This window comes from Phodopus roborovskii, unplaced genomic scaffold (genome assembly GCF_943737965.1).
Source record: "Phodopus roborovskii unplaced genomic scaffold, PHOROB, whole genome shotgun sequence".
Taxonomy (NCBI): domain Eukaryota; kingdom Metazoa; phylum Chordata; class Mammalia; order Rodentia; family Cricetidae; genus Phodopus; species Phodopus roborovskii.
In genome coordinates, this window is record NW_026126412.1 from 3,678,829 (window position 1) to 3,692,654 (window position 13,826).

At 37.6% G+C, this 13,826-nt stretch overlaps 1 protein-coding gene across 3 annotated transcripts in view; it reads right to left on the bottom strand.

Moving 5' to 3' along the window:
• Positions 1–6,109, bottom strand: part of Slf1 (SMC5-SMC6 complex localization factor 1) — a 62,954-nt gene extending 56,845 nt beyond the window's left edge. For 2 of the 3 annotated variants that reach the window (XM_051182786.1, XM_051182784.1), the window contains exon 1: positions 5,945–6,109. The gene's annotated coding sequence lies outside the window, so the exon portion shown is untranslated. Of the gene's footprint in view, positions 1–1,877; positions 2,044–5,944 lie in introns of those variants that run through there. The other variant, XM_051182785.1, reaches the window with a different exon arrangement.
• Positions 6,110–13,826: the final 7,717 nt, after the last annotated feature.

Genomic DNA, 13,826 nt, shown 5'->3' on the forward strand with positions numbered 1-13,826 from the left:
ACACTCATGTGCCAGTATCTCATGAAAGAAACATATCTATAAAACACTACCAATAATAAGACACAAGTACGTCCCTGAAAAGGGGTCTTTTTACTGTAAATTTCAAAAACAGTTTTTAAGGTTAGTATAGTTAGCTCTTCAGTGACAATACCAAATAATACAGAATGGCAATACAGACAAATGCACAAAAACTATGCTGTAATCTAAGTAAGAAACATTGTTTGATTCCAAAATCATCTATACCCACACAGTGAGACAAATTTGTTACTATACAGCATGTGGCTATAATTAGGGAAGAAAGCATCTTTCAATAACTCAAAAGAATTGAGAATTCTCTAATAATAATTTTGTTTAGAAAATGATAGGTCTTTTTAGAAATAACCAAGTAAAATTCAATGCATCTTTTTGTCTTAGTCCCCCCCCCCAAGACAAGGTTTCTTTGTGGATTTTTTGGAAGCTGTCCTGGAATTAGCTCCATAGACCAGGCTGACCTCAAACTTACAGAGATCTGCCTGCCTCTGCCTCCCAAATGCTGGGATTAAAGATGTGTACTTCTTTAAACTTAGTCTTACCTATGGAACATGATGCACTAAAAACTGTTACCATCTAACTGGAGAATGGACAGGGTGATGCCTTGAAACAAAGCACCTGATTAGCATGAAGAGGACACTGGGATCAAGCCCCATGCCCTCCTGCCTCCAATAATCAAAGTTAAAAAAAAAAATTTCTGTAACATTATCACCAATAAGCTGCCTTGAAATTATATTTTATGAAAATTACATTCTATGTAAAAATGAAAGAAAGACGTCTATTATATTGTTCTTTTTCATATCAGTAATTGCTACTTTAAATTCTGAAGTGACATTTTAATATATTTTGTTTTGAGATATAAATTGTTAAATTATTTGAATCCATCTTTGTCATATACATTTTGATGGCAATAACCACATCCATATATTTAGCATCATTTTCTGCTAAATCAGTGTCTCATAAGATGACAACAGGACCAACTGTATACAACAGCAGGAAGCACCAAAGTATTTTTCCTTATTTTGAAAATGCTTACTAAGAAACTGAAATTATTCATGTAAAAAGAGGAAAAGGAAGAGACCCAAGTGATAAAACAGAATATCCTGATTCAAACAGTATGAACACACATGTTTAAACACAAATCAGAACCCAGGATATTTATTCCCAAGTTTATCAGAAAAACAGGAGTGTGTTAGTTAACTTTCACAGAGCTGTAAATACTGGACATGTAAACAACTAGCAGTTTACCACCTTTCTGTAATTATGGTACTTACATGAAGCAGAGACAATGTTTTTGAACATTATATTGCATGAAAAAAATGATCTATATGACATTCAAAATACATGACTGCACAGGGCAATTAATATATACATACACATGGCAATACAGACATGGATGTAGTTTTAAACATACATCAGTAGAAGATAGTTCTCCCATATCCTGGAAGTTTAAAAGAACAGTAAACAGCAGCCAGATATGCTGAGTTAAGAGAACACTACAGAAATGTTCTTAAAGCATATCAATAAACCAGACACTTAGAGTAGGGTTCAATTTTATGTAGGTGATAGTTCTGAAGTATGAAGAATGAAATCTTACTTCTTGAAATCTTCTAATACCAAGCATTCTACAGTGGTATACCAGCAGCATTTCTAGAAAAATTTCCTATCTTCACAGCTGGTGGGGGTAAGGGAGTAGGACATATAAAACTTTAAACATCAAACAGATGGTATCTTCACAAAAAGAGGAGAAAAGAGACCATTCATTTTTTAGCATTCCTACTTATGAAAAAGCTCTTTTGTAACATTTTAAGAAACTTTACAGTAATAATTCTTTAAAATATACTCACCCTGAACCATGTAAAATACACAACTCAGGAGACAGTGCCTGTGAACAGGCTGCCCTTTATACATAGTAAGCAACTGTCGCTGTGGTGTGGTCTGTCTTAAAATATCTCTCACCAAGGCCTATCCTTGATGCCTGGAATTCTTTTGACAGTTGGTGTCAGCCTGAAGCATCAAGAAACCTACATTTCTCATCACTGTGTTTGTGTACATTTTATCCTAAGCTTTTTAAATAGAAACTTTGAGTTCTTTAAAAATATTCCAGCACTAGTGTACATGTTTAATCCCAACACTAGGGAGGCAGAGCAGGTAGTTCTCTGATTCAAGCTAGTCTGATTGTCTACACTGAGTTCCAGGACAGCAGGAGCTACATTGAGACCCTGCCTCAAAAACAAGAAACAAAAAAGAAAATCAAGGCAGGAATACAGGTAAGAAAACAAAGGTCAGTGGCTGGGACAGGACAATGATGAAAAGTTGGGAGGTCAGCATGGACATACAGAATGCAACCTGATGCAACAGGACAGCAAAATGGGACAGGAGAGAGGGACAAAGGGCAGGAAGAATAGTTGGCTGAAAAATTACTGCAGAAAAGAGAAGCCAGGTATAATTCTGTATTATAACCACTCATATATATGTGTGTAAGAACTAAATTTTTACTTCTAAAATAATCTTTACCAATTTTGTTTTATAATTTCAACCAATATTTTGAGTATAGAAAATTTCAAAAGTACTACAAAGTATATAATATTAAACTCATTTCTAATTTCCTTAACTTATAAAACTACTGTATTAGGTTAACGTATGAAAAACAAGCAAAATATAACAAAATGTGGGAATGTGCTTCCTTAACTTTTATGATTATTTGTCCACGCTAATAGTCTTGTTGATAAGTATAATAATAAACCATATGTTGAAAATTGGCAGTCTCTTCATTTTCATTATAACAGGAAATGATTTTGATTTGAAACTTTTTACTGGCAAGCATTTGAAAATTCTTTCTTCTGAAAATCAAATATAAGTCTACAGTAAAGTTTACTTCACTAGTTTGAATTCAAAACTTGAAAGATTTAACTGGGAAATTAAATTGAAACTTAAAATTAAAATGAAATATATAACCAAAGCACTACATTTCTTTCTGCTTTACAATGTTGCAAAGCACACACTTATGTCTTAGTATTTATGCTATGAGTGAAATTCTGTTAGTTCTGAATGCTTTAACTTCAAGTGGAGTGTAGGAATCCTTGTCCTTCTGGACCTAGGAAAGAACACACCCTTGGTCTAATGTCACTCAGCAGGCCTTTGGAATTTGTCCTAAAAGATGTTGTTATGGTAATGCCATATGGTAATGCAGGTAAAGGCACTGACCACCAAACCTAAAGACCTGAGTTTGATTCCCCAACCCACATGGAAGAAAACACACACACACACACACACACACACACACACACACGAAATAAATATGAACAAACAGTTGTCTTACATCCTGTCCTATCTTCAATGCTATATTAATTATTTAACAGGTCTGGAGGGATTGGGGAGTAGCTCAATGTTACAGTGTCTACTTAACACATGTAAGACCCTAGGTCCTATCAACATGCAGCACACAACCAAAAAAAGATAAGTGGAAACTGAAAACCAAAAGTCTCTAGTGATCGATGTGACAAATGTTCTTGCCTCTGAGAAAAGGAACAATTATTAATTCCTTTACTGGATAATCTGATAACAAAGAATAAATAAAAAATGAATGTGATGTGGCAGAAAGAAATAGGTGACAAGGAAAATGTGTCGATATCTATCTGACACTGTACATGGTGTAGCCTGGGCTAACCATTTAAGTTAGAGTTAAAGGAGTCCTTAGGAAGCAAACTGTACAGACAATTTCCTGTATGAAAAGCACAAGTCTAGGATTGTTAAAATGTTTTATCAAGGACCTTCTGTGGTGTATACACTTCATATATTTACCCACATATTTACTCACATGCAGATGAGACTACAAGATACTGATAAGAATACTGGATTACACCTAGTTTGAATTACAGAAGGAAGGGGTATAACTTGGAATATAATTTGGTAATTTAGCAGGAAATAAGCACCAAGTCAATCCCTAGCTCCAAGGGCAGAGAAACAACAACAGCAACAACAAAAAACAAAACAAAAAAACCAAAAGACAAAAAAAAACTACCTAGTCAAACCAAGATTCCAAGATAAGCCTGTTTTGTGAAAAGGCTATGCCTTTTTTTTTTTTTTTTTTTTTTTTTAAAACAATGCCAAACGGGTTAAATTTCAGGTTTGATCTACTTTTCTTAAACACATCACAGTTTTACAAAGCAATTAATATTCCACCGGTGCAACAGGAAGGCATTAGTAAGAAGACATTTAGAGCAACAAATGTAAAGATTTAAACAGTTATCAATCATTTTCAGAAAAAATACTAATGTCTAAAATATTCACATATTTCTAGGAATATTCTAAAGAGTAGTATTTTTTTTTTTGTTTTATGCAAAACAGATTCTATTATTTTTCTCCCGTAACAGATTGGGAATCAATTATTGGAATTTATCATACAGATTTTCTTATCAAAAATAACATATTCTCAATTTCAAAATCATTTCACTGGAATAGATTAAAAGAACAAAAGGTGATGTTCCACTATAGTTTCTATTCCTTGGAAAGGTTCTCTTACTATTTCAAGCTTACAAACAACTGACTTTATTCTTGACATGTTTTTTAAACAGTGAAAAGACATGTAGACTAATACAGCCAACATACTTAAGGAAAATACTATCTAGTAAGGCTATACTATCGGTTTCCAAAAAAACAAAAAACCTCAAATAGGCATCCATAGATATTGTGAATGCATGGAATAAAATCTTAAGTACTGTTAATTTTGATTATGAAAAGGAATTACAAATGACCACTTCACTTTTCTACTTTTCAAAACCAAAAAAATTCTATATCACGTAACTGATCATCACCCACGTCAATAAAACATGAGAAAATTAGAAAACAGATTTAATAGGTTAGTTGCTTATTGAAGACTGTCTTACAATAAAACAGACCTAAAAATTTGAGTATTTTTAACATCCTAGTATGTGAAATTATCGTTAACTTAAAATCAAATTTCCTCTCACAGAAATCCATAACCAAATGATCAGCTACGTTCTAAACGCCTAGAATAAACGACAAAACATTCCATTAAAAACCAACTTAAGACCTGGATCGTGGCACGGCAGCAACCAACAAAACAGTCCGCAAGATGTGGTGTCTGTTACATGTATGCTGTGAATCCAGTTCATTGCCAATGTCTCACTAGAAAACTTTTTCCTCTGTAGAGGACAGTCATTTGTCATAAAAGAGCTTGGGGACTTTAAAATCAAGTTCCATCTACCACAGGTCCCAAATCCTGATTTGGAGTATTAAGGCAAATCAGTGTTTGTCAATATTTATAGTCAGACCTTGGAGGTGGAATAATAAGTTTCTCAACAATGACTTAGTTTCGTCCTGGTGTTCAGGCAGCAGATAGGATCCCCAGGAACACGGACCCTGCCTTTAGGAAAGGTGTCCGCGCGTTTCTGGTCAAAGCTTACACACAGTAGCCGCAGATACAAACTCATTTTCCTCTCGCTGTGAAAACCACAATTCTACTAGAGGGAAAGGCTGTCTCGACTTTGCTGCAGTGGAAGGGAGGCAGGGCCTGGCAATGCCCGCCGCCTGCACTGAAGCTCAGGTCTGGGAGTAGCAGAACTGGGAGGGGGTGAGGCAGCCTAGCGGGTTCTATGGAAACCGGAGACGCGGGCGGCCTGGCGCCGGGGCCCAGACGGCAGGCAGCGGCCCAGAGCAGGCCGCGGGGGCCGCCCCGGGCCAAGGGCCAGGCGGGGCGCAGCGGAGCGGGCCGCGGTCTGAGGCCCGGGCCACCGGCGCGGGCGCCAGGCCCCGAGTTCACCGTGAAGGAACCGAGGCTGTGGAAAGCGCGAGCGCCCGGCGCCGCCGCGGCCCGGCGAGGACGGCGGGGATGTCACAGGCGCGGTCTGCGGACGCGGTAAATGGCGTCTTCCGCACCTCGGCGCTTTACCTTCCCGGCCGACTGGAGGGTCTGGACTGTTTTCTTCGGGCGGCGGCGGCAGTGGCGGAGGCGGTAGGGCTGACGGCTACGGCGGTAGCACTCGGGGCTCCACTAATCTGGGTTCTAGGAAATAATTTCCCGCCGCGCGCCTGGGGCCCCGGAAGCAGTTCATCACTTCCGGGTGGTTGTCAGTGACGCTCTCGAGCCGTCGCCAGGGCGGTCTGAGCTGTGGACCGCCTGCGTCTGGTCCGCACGCCTGACCCTTGAGGGATGCGAGCCTTGGGTGGAGACTGGTAAGTGACTTCCCTTCCCGGCTCCTGGGCCGCCTGGTGTTTCTGGCTAGCCGGCTACCTGCAGCAGCCAGCTTGTTGGTAGGACCGAGAAGTAAGCAGGCAGGGGTTGAACCAGTAGGTCCCCCGTCCATTCCTGTGGTGCCTGACCCTCCCTGAGGCTGGAGAAGGCCCTGGGACCCTGCTTAGTGTCTTCACTCGCATTACCTGTTTTCAGGAAAGGCAGGGCCAGTAATCAGTATTTGTGATCAGGGCCAATGATTCAGCGGCGTTTCTACTGTCTTCTAGTTGCAAGGTTTTGTCTCTGTGGTCTCGTGAAAGTTGCTTGATGTTCCTTCTACTGAATCCTGTTAAAATAGTTTGGGGGTACACTGGGAAGGCACACAGGCAGCCGAAGAGAGCATCGTTTACATACATTCAGAATGGGACATGGAAATCATTCCTGACTTATAATTAACTGAACTTTTAACCTTTGGTTTTAAGTTTTCAGGCTCATACTTCTATTCATCAGCTTTAGATACCCGTGTTACATTTTGGAAACCATTGCTCCGAAATCGGGCATACTTTCAGAAAGGAATGCTCTGGCTTTACTCCCAACTCTCTCACTATGAAGAGTTCAGGAGAAGTTTGAATGGAGGTCTGAGTAACCCAGGATATTTCTTCTGACCAATGTCTAGTGTGAGGAAACATCCTCATTTATTCAAAGACTCAAAAAGTGGCATGTCATGAATCTTAGAGTGTTATTCTTTTTTGACTAATGCAGTTTCTGATAAGTTCGCTTACCACCTTGTAATTCACTAATGACCTTTCCCTCATTTCTCCTACAAATCAGTCTATCCCAGGAAACATGGAGTTATTTCCATAAAGAAAAATGCAATATTGGGCCTAGAGAGATGACAAAGTGGTTAAGAGCACTGTTTGCTCTTCCAGAAGTTCCAAGTTCAGTTCCCAGAACTCACATGGCAGCTCACAATCATCTAAAAACTATAGTTACATGGAATCCAATGACATCTTCTGCTGTGCATATATACATACATACAAAACAGTGCATGCATAAAATGTATACATAAATAAATCTTTCTAAAAAGGAAGATGTCATACGCTCAATACAAACATGCCAAAGCAGCAGGCAAGTGTCCCTCTGCCTTTTCAGAGTACCGTGTTGATCTTTCTAACCTCTTGTTTGATTGATCACCCAACTTTTATAATTTTCTGATTGATACAAATATTGTTATCTTATTAATTCTTTTATCTTTTACTTTTATCGTAAACAGTTATAAGTTCTTTCAGGGAGTTTTTATGTTATTACGATATAGCAACTAGCTTTTAGTCACTGTTCTTATTTGTGATTCATACTCACATAGCATTTCATGAATGCTCACAAGTATCTACCTTCTGCCTAACAGCTTATATTCACTATTTAACATTCACAAAAGAACTTCCTGCAGGAGGTAGAGGCAAGTGAATCTCTGGCAGTCTGAGGCCAGCCTGGTTTACAGAACTAGTGCCTGGACAGGCTCCAAAACAATACACAAACAAACAAACAAAAAAAGAAAGAAAGAAAAAGAAAGTCCTGTCTCTGAATCTCTGCAGACATTTTATATGCAAGTTACAACCTCAGAGGTTGCAAGTTATACACATAAAATTATCATGCCTGAGGTTTGAATGAAATTTACCTGGCTCTGGAATTTAACTTTTTTACTGTGTTTAGCTGACATGGTGGCATGTGCCTGAAATTCCAGTATTTTGGAGATGGGAGCAGGGGGATTAAGAGCTTAAGGTCATCTTAGGTCACTCTTAGACCCTCAAGACGAATCTGAACTATATCTGACCCTGTCTCAAAGCAAAACAAAACAGGCTGAGAGATGGAAGAGTTCTTGCTGTCCCTTTAGAGTTCTGGAGTTTGGTTCCTAGCACCCACCTCTGGTGGATCACAATGGATCCAACTCCAGGTGATTTAGTGTCTTCTTTTGGACTCTGATGGTACCTGCACATGTTTGTGCATGCATATACACACAAGAAAATAAGTCCTTCAAAAAGAACTCAGTTCAGAAAAATCATTCATTTAAGTCTTAGGTAGAATAGTAGTCAATGTGAACACATCAAATCCCGGAGATAACAAGATTTTAAAAGGCCATGACCATTGTCATAGGTAATTTTCACATGAATAAGATAAATACTGATCACTGACCAATTTTATCCTTTTAACCCAAAGGTAAATATCTGTATTTTGTTTGCAACCAAAGCAAGAGATGTAGAGGTCAATAGCAATTTAGTGACTTTTAAGGCCTGAGTACCAGTTAACTGTTAAAGAAGCCATTAAACCACCCACTTGTATATATTTACATTAAGTGTCAGCATTTTGGTTGCTTACAATCTTTTATGCAATATCATCTTTAATCCTCAAGATACTAGCGCATTACCCTTCTTTTACAGATGATAAAGCTGAGGCAAGATTAACTTTGTGAGTTGTCTTACTTCACAAACTGTTTTTAAGTACCATAACTATGATTTAAGAAATGCATCTCCAAAGGCTGTATTTATAACCAAATTGCCATATTACCACCTATTAGGTTTTAACCCTGGCCTAGTTCTTATATATATGTTTTGATAGATACAGAAAATTATCTAAGATTCAGATTTGAGTGAATAAATTTATTATTTATCAACTCAAAGTAAAAGAATAAATAGCAAGAGATAGATATATAGCAAAATATCTTCAAAACAAGTACTCATAACATCTAGGTGAAATCGACTGTGAAAGCCCCTTTAAGGTAGTCAGCTGTAGTTCCTGATCAAGAGACTCTTAGGCAGAACAGAATGTCCTCACTTGTGGAATATTAGTTTAAAACTGTTACATTGATTTATGCTGTCAAATATTTGTTTAACGATGCATAAATGTGTTGCATTTTTTATGTTGCATTTGTTTAACTCTATATAACTGTGTTACATTGCCTGCCTAAAACACCTGATTGGTCTAATGAAAAACGGAATAGCCAGTAACTAGCATGAGAAGGGTAGGCAGGGCTGCAAGACAGAGAAAATGTATCAGAGAAGAAATCCGTAACAGGATAAATAAAAGACTCAGAGACAGATGTTGGGGTACAAACTTTAAGTTAAACATCTAAGAAGCAAAGCAGCCAAGTCAGTAGATCTTACCTCTACCCAGATGAAATGGCAATCCTGTCTCCAGGAATCCTCAGAGGCAAAAGCTTCTTAGTTTCTGTCTCCTCCTTATATTCCTATCTCTGCTCAGTCAATATCCTCCTGTCTCTCCCTCGCCAGTGCTGGGATTAAAGGTGTTTTAATCCCAAGTACAGAGATCACCTTTGTGTGAGCTGTTTCTTTTAGGACTGGACCAATTTCATGTAGCCAGTCTGGCCTTGAACTAACAAAGATCAGCCTACCCCCCTAATCCTGAGTTCTGGGATTAAAAGGGTGCTCTGTGACTGCTGATTTCTATAGCTTGAGGCTGGCTTTGCCTTCTAAATCCTCAGACAAGCTTTAATAAATCATATCATAAACAATATATCACTATAGAAATCTAGTTTAGAAGAGAAGAGGAATGAGCAAGAAAAGGAGAAGAGGACACCAGGGGCCAGTCCCCCAGTCACACAACCAGCCATGAAGTAAGAAGGAAAGAAAGGCATATAGAATACAGAAAGGTAAAAGCCCATAGACAAAAGACAGACTGGATAATTTAAGTTAAGAAAAGCAGGCTAGACAACCTAAGGTGGGCATTCATACTTAAGAATAAGTTTCTATTTATTTATTTGGGAGCTGGGTGGCAGGCCCCCACCAAGAAAACAAAACAAAAACAAACATAAAACCAACTATATCCATTCCTTGAGTGACTTAGTAGGAGGTAGAGATAACATCAGCAGACTGGATGCTCACAGCCTCCAGTGGAAACAACTGAAGATGTCAAAGCACTCCTAGAGCTCCTGATTAAGCTTTCTTTCCTTCCAGGGAGGAGATTCCCAGGGCTGGACTTCTGGGTTCTCTTTTCCCAGTGTCCACATGTTTATATCATCAAAGAAACAACAGTAACCTCTTTTGGAAACAGTTTGTCTTGTAGCTGTTTTTAAAATTGTTTGTTTGTTTGGTTTTTATTTTTTTGGCATGGGCCAAGAAGAATGTAGATAACCACATTTTTCAGTGAGCTCAAGTAGCACATGACAGTTTGCCAATATAATATACATTATAGTATACAAAGGGAATTTTCTTCCTCTGGGGATTATCTTTTTCATTTATTAGGACATTGGATTAGATAATCTAAATTCTCTAATTACTTGTAGAATCCTCTGACTTCTGTTGATTCTCCAATATACCTGGTAGCAGTTTTAGTATACTATAACACTTGGTCACAGGGGGCTCTATGTGTACTGTGTCTTCCCCATGGAGCAACAGTGAACCATGCTTTTGTAATGGAAGTACAAGACTTGAGTTTTGGGGATTTTGGATTTTGAATAATAGCCCCCCCTCTTTTAATTTGCTTTTACACAAGATGTCAATGGGTCTTTGTGAGCTTATGAGCTTGTGATTCCACATATAAAATCATCCACAGGACAGCTTCAAAAGTCACATGAGTTGGTGTATGGAAAGGCTTAAACACTTGGCCTGATTCACTTGATATTAAATAAATATAGTTTTATTCTCCCTTGATCTTGTAGGCATTTAAGATTGATGGGGGTGCTGGAGAGATGGCTCTTGCAGAGGAGCTAGGTTTGCTTTCCAGCACCCACATGGTGGCTCACAACCATCTGTAACACTTTTGGGGGGATTCCATATCCACTCCTGAGCTTTGTAGTCACTGGGCACACATGTGATGTACATACAAACTTGCAGGCAAAGATCTCTATACACATAAAAAAATTAAATCTTTAAAAGATTATTGATGGAGATAATAATGCATTATAAATTAGATAAAGATGAAGAATATTTTTACTTATATGAAGATGGAAGTTTCTGTCCCACCAAGTCTCATCACCTTTCAGTTCAAAATAAGCACACAGACACTATATTAATTATTAGCAGGTTGGTCAATGGCTAGGGCTCCTTACTGGCCTGCTCTCTCTTATTATTAATCCACAACTACTAGTCTATGTATTTCCACACTTATACTCTATTATGAAATAAAGTTACATATACAAATAGTTATTAAAGAGACCATGTACAAACATTGCTGAGTGAAAAGCATGACAGGCATGCAGAATAAAGACTTTTGCTTCCAGGAGTATAGATGAAGAAAGTCTTAAAGAAAGATAATGAGGGATGTGGGCCTGGTGAGGACTTTTGCATGGGGACAGAAGGAAAGAGTGAGGTAAAGAGAACAGTCACCAAGTCATTTGGATATGTAGGATAGTGAAGACTAATAGACCTACAGTAAAGGCGAGTTTCATGGAGGCTGTGGACACATTGTGTGTATGCTTAAAGATGTTAGGCTTTTCAGAGTGCATTGATTTGTGTGTGTGACCAGTGTCTTTAGGAGGGGATTGAATTGGCACTTATTTTGTTCTTTTTCTTTCTCTCTTTGAAAGTTCATTTCTTACAGAAATATTTGCATGTATAAATAAGCCAAAAAAGAAGGAAATGAAAACTTGCTCATAACCGTACTCAGAGATACCTACTCATCATGTATTTACATTATTTCAGATGTGTGTGTGTGTATGCTTTAAAAATAAAAGTAATAGTCTACAATTTATCTTGTAACCTACTTTTTTCCTTATTCCGTGAATCTTCCTATGTTGAAAATTTATTACTATGTAATGAGATTTGGGGCCTGCAACTACTTGGTTTCTGGAATGTTTTATCACTTTTATATAGACATTCCAATGGTAAATGATAGTATAATAATATTTTGAACTATAAAAATGTTTTTTAATAAAACATTTTGTTCTTCATATCTGCTCACTTATAACGAATTATATAAAGAGAAGTAATGACCATGGGTCATGTATACATGTCATGTAATAAATAGTATCAAGTGATTTTTACCAATTACATTTAAGTTTTCAAATTCAGACAACTTAAAGGGATATTCAATAAGATGTTAGCCTCTCTCTTCTCCTCTGTACTTAATTGCATATAATTTATGTATAATTAGAATTGATTGTATTTAAACTTAAAAATCAGAAGATGTAAAAGAGAATATAATAAGATATTGGTCTCTCTATACTCTTCTTATCTCCTAAAAATCAGCCCAAATAGTACCGTGTACGAATGGGAAAAGCACATATAATTTTAACCTTTAGATGCACTGTTTGCTGAATGGATGGTATTTTGCTAAGAGATTTGGAAAGTTAGTCTTTCCTTTATCATGATGTGTGCTAAAAGGCACATAGTTGAACAACCAAAAAATAGGTTTTAAGTTCAGTTCCTACTCCCCTCCCTCCATTTTGTCTATTTCTATTCTATTTAGATCACTTCTGCATAACATATGTAGTAGCTTAGCCATGGTGTTTTATTTTTACAGACACCCTCTGTGGCCAGTTGCTTTTGGATCATTCAATGAGATGAAATAGCTTTTTATCAAATCTATGACTTCATCTAAGCATCTTTCATCCTGTGTGTGTGTGTGTGTGTGTGTGTGTAGATTTATAAGATGTTTAGTAATTGCTAACTTCCATTCTCTTGTAGAGGATGTGTGTTTAAAAAGGAAAAGGGATGAAATCAAGATGGTGGAGCATGTGACAAACTTCCGCCAATACATACAAGTGGGACGCCATCTTGATTTCCTGGAGTCTTTTAATCTAAGGGGGGGTTGAAAGAAAGCAGCTCATATACACATTGCACTTGTTGAGGCGGTGGATAGGCCCAAATGAGCTGCCAGATCAGCTTCTAGATCAGATGGGCATTCTGAACATAACATACCCACTACTCACACACATAACTTCCTACTAACACACATTAACTCACTCACTGCTCACACATATAGCATTCCAAGAATAATGTGCAAGTAGCTATTTTACAAAAAATAACACCAAAGCAAAATACAGATTTGTTCAAATATATAGACCAAGAATAGGTCCTAGTGCATCCTTAGGAATGCATCACACATAAAAAAGATGTAATAACAGTGGATGCTAAATAGGTATGTGTCACTTTAATTAGGCAAGGAAGTATGAAATAGTTGATTTCAGGGAGAACCACAGTATAGACTTCAGCTTATTCAATTATTATCTGAAACCATTACTTAAGTTCTCTGAGATACACTTGATCTATCACATGATAATAAAATGGCACCTCTATTGACTTACTGAGTTAAATGTGGTAATATATAAAATATACCAGTAACCCTTACATGTTTTATTTGGGGTCTTTATAGTTCTGTTTTTTTTTTTTTTTTTTTAAAAATAAAGTTTTGGGATTGGAGAGATGACTCAGCAGTTAAGCTCACTGGATGCTCTTCTAGAGGTCCTGAGTTCGATTCCTGGACACCCATCTATAGTGGACTCTGATGCCTCCTTCTGACATGAAGACATACATACATGCAGATAGAGGACTCACATAAAGTAAATAAATGAATCTTAAAAAAAAATAAAGTTGGTGTTTTAAAATGGGATAAATAAGTGAACTCATATGGCTTTGGATTTAAATCC